General features: G+C 44.7%; 1 protein-coding gene across 1 annotated transcript in view; it reads right to left on the reverse strand.

Moving 5' to 3' along the window:
• Nucleotides 1–842: 842 nt before the first annotated feature.
• COPRS (coordinator of PRMT5 and differentiation stimulator) overlaps nt 843–6,205 on the reverse strand; it is a 94,240-nt gene continuing 88,877 nt past the window's right edge. Inside the window, exon 6 of the transcript XR_001863594.1 lies at nt 843–1,694. The gene's annotated coding sequence lies outside the window, so the exon portion shown is untranslated. The remainder of the gene's footprint in view (nt 1,695–6,205) is intronic.

Genomic DNA, 6,205 nt, shown 5'->3' on the forward strand with positions numbered 1-6,205 from the left:
GGGTGCTACCGCGGGGAGGGCGGCGGGTGTGGAGCCGCTGTGCCAGGAGCTCCCACTGCTGCCCCAGCCCAGCTTGGGCACAAGGGCTCCCCAGGCCTTCACCACCACTTCTTCCCACTGCTCGGTGTCATCTGCTGAGCTACAGCCTTTGAATGAGAAGCCAGGAATGCAGAGGTGGCACTTTTTGCTATAGTGAAAGACCAGCAAAGCCTGGAAGCAGCAACAGCTGTCTCCAGTGCATTGTTTGCTGAGCACTTGTCATGCTGCTGCAGCTTGGGCACAAGGGCTCCCCAGGCCTTCACCACCACTTCTTCCCACTGCTCGGTGTCATCTGCTGAGCTACAGCCTTTGAATGAGAAGCCAGGAATGCAGAGGTGGCACTTTTTGCTATAGTGAAAGACCAGCAAAGCCTGGAAGCAGCAACAGCTGTCTCCAGTGCATTGTTTGCTGAGCACTTGTCATGCTGCTGGACATGCACATTAAGAAATTAGAGTTTCTACATGGTTATTTCCTTGAGCTAACAGGTGTCTAAAGCCAGTTTCCAGTTCTGCTTGCTATCCAAATACAAGGAACTTAGAGCAGGTTTAACTTCTGGGTTTTTTTTTAATAGAGAGGCTATGTGTTTAAGATCTTTGCCAAGGCTATTTTGATGAGGCCACGTACATATTGACAGCCCTCGCTGACAGAACAGGGCTGCAGGGAGGACATCTCATCCACACATAAACCAATGGCTCAATCAACATATATTGCTGTAAAAAGACTTATTATTGCAATGCTGCTGCACAATTTTTTTTTCAATATCCACATGGATATCTGAGACTGCTTGATGATGATGCAGATTGTTTTGAATATTCCAGGGTCATTTATCCATAAGAGGCTTTAGAGAAGTAATCCAGCCAAATTTCAGTTTGCAGATCAGCATGTCTAGATATTTGACCACACAATTCTACAGAGAAAACGTGGTGTCACTGTGTTAGCTGAGGGTGGTGACTTCACACAGGTGTAACTGAGTGCAGAATCTACCTCCTAAGGGTTTTCTGGTGCTTCCTGAACCTCACAAGATTAATTTAGCAATTTGGAAATCTGTTGCCAAGCCCAAGTTCCCAGAAGACTGCATAGCAATAGGAAGATTAAAAGCAGATGGTTCAGCAATCAGAGTTTCCCAGTCAAACTTTTAACAGACTTAAAATTCTTGGGCTTCATATATATCATCATCTTCATTCTTTCCTCCAATTCAGTGTGTGTTAGTATCTTTGGAGCACTTCCTTTGGACATGAAGCCAAACACATCATGCTAATAATATGACCTCAAAAAACATACCTTTATGATAGGCTTAATAAGAGGTTAGGGAAATGTCAACTCTAGCTCAACAAGGCTCTGTGCATTTAGACCATCTCCACGGGGTTGTTAATTTCCATAAAAGGATGCTGGAATCTAAAATACGAAGAGAGTCCATTTCCAGGAGGGGTTTTAGAAGATGAGCCTGTTAAACACAATTCAAACACTGTTGCAGTTGACAAAGTTGACCTTCTCCATTAAGGTGAGGCATTTGAAAAGAGCTAAGGTGGGAGCGGATGGCCACACAGTGCTCCTGATTTCTCATTCCCATTGGAACCACTAAACTCTTCTGTCAAGTCCGGCAGGAGCAGGGGTGATGTGGGTCGGGCTGTCAGCATCCCCAGTCCTCTGGAGACCTGCAATGAGAGGAGCAAGGCAGGAGCAGTTGGAAGCAATAACAGGTCTGGAAATTACCTAAGAAACTTAAGAGTTTCTCTGTCTGCTCTGCATTCTCTCCTCTCCCTCTGCCCTGACTTTGAGTCCTACAGGACTGTAGGTATGGTCTGACCTGTACCAGGCTAGCCACAGCTTGCTGTGCCAAGGTCAGGCTCCCCCTCAGGCCAGTAGGATCCAGACTCTGGCCAGTCCAGCTTCGAGTCCTGGGATGATTTCCTCTTTAGATCTTTTCGTCTCCAGTGCTAAGCCTGACCACTTGAGTGACTGAGACAGAAAAACAGGGACGTCCAAGCAAGTATGTGTCTGTCTGAATAGTAGTGACTTGCTTCAAACTCCCAATTAACATCAGAAATGAAGACAGGACAAGTGTCTCCCATTTGTCTACCAGAAATCTTCCCTCTCTGCAGAAGTGGCAGCTAAAACAATCCCCCAGACATTCCACATAAGGTCCAACAAACACCAAATACAAATCAAATACACAGAAACTCTCTGCTGGGAATTTCTTCCTCTGCAATATCTTACAAACATCTTTATAGCACCAGAACTGACTTTATGACCACTTCATGCAAGCACTGAATGGCAGTGCTGAGCTACCAAGGACACAATGCCCTTTCTTCGTGCCTCCTGCACTGAACAGCCTCAGGATTTGCTTTCCAGGGGTCATTTGGGTCTACCTTCACACAAGCACTCGGGGGAGGAGGACACCAAGCAGCAAATACTTCTCTCCATGAACAAAAAGGTGCATTAACAGCCTTTCTTGCCCAAGTACCTGTGATACCAGGGCAGCCTTTCACATTATCAGCCACAGGGTCCCGAGGCCTTGAAGAGATAGGTTTCCACCACACAGGTCAGGCTCACGTCAGCACATTGCCCATACCAGAATAAAGCACAAGCAGTGTCTGCAGTGCCTGATACCGCAGCCTTCATCCAGAGAACATAGCTGGCCTGATTCTTCCCATCCCTGAAAACAGACTTGCAGGAATGTTTCCGACTCCCCCCCACCCCACAATTCTGGGTGCCCACTGTGTTGTGCCACTTCTTGTGCTGCAGTGAATCCCACTTTACCTGCTCCCAATATCCCTTTGAAGGCAAAGTTAGTTGCAAGGTCAAAAAACTGCACCTGCAAAAGCTGAGGAAGTCTGCTTTGAAAAACCAAACCCCCAAAATACATTTGGACACATGAATAGAGCAGCCAAACCTCAAGTTAAATCTTCCATATGAACTGTAAGGAATCAAATAACCATCCAGAAGAGATGTCTGCAAAATAACTTGGCTCATAACATTTTCATTTGGCTTAAATTAAAATAATTGTAAATCTTCAGTGCACAGCACAAGAGCTGCATTCTGTGTAATACCGTACGTATCCTATTAAGCTTTAAGTCAGTTCAATCCTACAAAAATGCTTTGAAAATCAGAGTGAGTTGCCCCTCCTTGGGCAACACAACTGCAATAAAGCAGAAGAGGCTTCGTGAGTGAATTTTCCCCACTGTAGTTAACCAGAGTTAAAAGAGGCAAGGGAACAGGAGGGGGAGAAGAAACATTCCTTGGAATGAAGTGGAAAAGCATCATTACACACCGATCTCTTGGAGCTGCATTAAACCTCAGCTGTGCATCAGTTAGAAGCCAGTGCCAAGCTGACTATCTCAGACACAAACATGGTTCATCTAATGATCTATTTGTAATGATTTACAAGTTGTGACTTCCTGGGCATCCTGGAGGTTTAAGGGAAGAAGATGTCTGGCCTCCAAGGTTCTTCACACACAGAACTGAGCCCTGCTGGCTGCAACTCAGTTCTGTGGGGAGCAAGAAATTTTGGACATTGTTTACCAGGTTTTTGCTAGGTAGAAAAAACACCTCCATTCACAACCCTGTTATATCACTGTACATCACTACAGATCAGATTTTTATAATATCAGAATGTTCAATCCCACATTGGAATAGGAATTCACAGTACAACATGTGTGCAGTGGCTTCTGAAAACCATGATAATTCCTGCCACTCCTCCCCTCATTTTGGATTATTTTGACTCCACCATCCTGTCTTAACAACCTGAGGGCATTCACAGAATTGGTGTGAGCACAGCACAGGAAAACTCAGCCACAGCCATGCCAATAAAGCAGAGTCACTACTCACACTTGGGTCTTTCTGAAGCTCTCATTGACTTTGCAAGGCTTGGAATTAACCACTATATGTCTCTAGTCCAGCTGTAAACAGAATATTAAAACTCCCACCCCATAGTTGCTTTGTGCCAACCCTAAAGAGGGTTTAAGAATCTTTAGTAAAGGTGACATAGAAGGGCAAAAGTCAATGATTAATCGGTCTGCTCATTAGATTAACAGTTCTGCTCATTAGCTCTTGCAGAGGAAGAGTTCAGAGTAAGTTAAACCCCAACACATTAATTTATTTCCAGAGCTCTTTCTGAAATTGCTCCTTCATATTGGTGCCAATAAATCTTACATTCCAGCTATGCTTCTCTAACAGATACAGGCATAAATTCTTATTTCTCGTTGGCCAGGTTAGTGACAAGAAAAAAGGGAAGAATAGAGCAAAAGCTGCAGCTAGCACTTACCTATCTCTGTCCTGCAGCCTTCTTTCTCATTACTCCTGCAACTCGCACATTTAGAGGCAGCTGAGCTCTCCACATGCAGTTTTAATGGAACACCTATCCCCCAAGCATCCAACTGCAGTTCAGCTGGGACCACAGTTGCAAATAAAAACTATTGCACTCTTCCTGAACACGTGCAGTAACGATAGTGTAGATAATACCTTGTACTGCTGAAACAAGAACCATGCAAAGATTTCAAAGAGCTTTACAGACATTCATAATTTAAGACAATCCACATCCTCGTAAAGGTGACACTGGATCCTCACTTTGCAGATGAAGAATAGAGGCATTAAAAAATTAAGGAATTGAGGGGCATGGAAAGCAAGGGAGCGCTGAACAATGTCCTGTTCACATACATCACAGCAACCAGACCTTGTGACTGTTTCTGCAGGCACTCAAACCACTTCAGGCACATGCTGCTGAAGTTTGCTTTATCAATTTCTCTGTTTTATTTCTTAAGTTACTCTTGGATACTATTACCCCATCCCTATTAACCTCATCTTCTCTGTTCTGGACCCTATTTTTTCACACCAATACCAATTACACAGCCTGTATCACCCTGTCTGGCAGCCCGTGGTGACACTGGAGACACCATTCAGGCTGGTGAAACAGCTACAATGTTTTAGTTCTTTTCTATATATTATACACTAGATGCTATGAATAACTTATTAAGTGCACCCTACTTCTACTGTCTTTCCACTTTATGACAGTGTACAAGCTGTCCCTTCCAGGAGGAATCTGGGGTAGCAGCCTTGTTAAGCAGGGCCTGCTCTAGCCTAGGGCTTTCATTCGGCACAGGTTCTGTTTACTGAATAGCACTCAAACTTTCTGACCCCAGTTTAGAAGTTTTAATTGATGCACACAGGAGAGCTGGATTAGGTGCTGTCTCTCCTGATGAATCCCTCCCTGCAGACTGTGAGACTGGGGAGTTTAAAAGCAAAGATTTTGCTCTTCACTGCCATAAAATGTATCTTCTCACTCTATAATTAATCCCAGTGAAATGAAAGAAAGCAGCCTAACGGATTCACCTGTTGTGGTGCAAAGTGCAAAAAGACTGATTGAATATACACCTTGAGAAGTGCAGTTTGGCTTTCCTAATGTACCTCTTTAATGAGCATCTTGTATTTGGACATCACAGAGGACAGGGCAGGCCAGAGAGACAACAACAAGAGGCTTCTACAATACAGATAGAGTTGAAGCCACACTCCCATATAACAAATTAGAAATGAAAAAAACAAATATAAATTCTGTCTCATGAAAAGCCAAACCCAAATATAAGGCTTACTCCAGCCCAAGAACAAGCTTAAAGCAGAGAATCCAGTTTGCTGGCCACCTTCTCCCCTTCCTATTCTTCCCTGGTCAAGGGCTGAAGGAGGGCAAAATCAAGGTCTGCCCACCAGTTCAGCAGAGGAATAACCCCTGCACAGGGATTGTTTTAGCCAAAATCAGACCCATGATTGGTGAACAATGAAAGTGGCACAGTCCTCATACAGAGTGATGAAGGTGCAGCCTTTCCCCTCTCCAGGAATGGACAACTTCTCACGTGGAGGCCAAGGCAAGGGCACAGCCAAGCACACACAGCTAGGACTAGAGGAACAGCACCGGGAACAAAGCAATGCACAGTGCTGAGAGATGTGCCTTTACCTGCATTTTCCAATGCCTCTCTGTTGGGGTTTTAGGAGTTCTCCTGGGGTTTTTTTTCTGTTAAGGGAATTTTCCCCATACGTGTTGCTAGGGGGACAAATAACTGGGTACTTCAGAAAAACAAAAGACCTACCCACTGTAGTGGGGTGCATCTGGCTACTCTTTTGTTTCACCTGGGTGTGTGGACAGTCGGTCCCCGGCATTTGGACAGAGAGAGAGGCT

The sequence above is a fragment of the Corvus brachyrhynchos genome, unplaced genomic scaffold (genome assembly GCF_000691975.1).
Source record: "Corvus brachyrhynchos isolate BGI_N302 unplaced genomic scaffold, ASM69197v1 scaffold407, whole genome shotgun sequence".
Classification (NCBI taxonomy): domain Eukaryota; kingdom Metazoa; phylum Chordata; class Aves; order Passeriformes; family Corvidae; genus Corvus; species Corvus brachyrhynchos.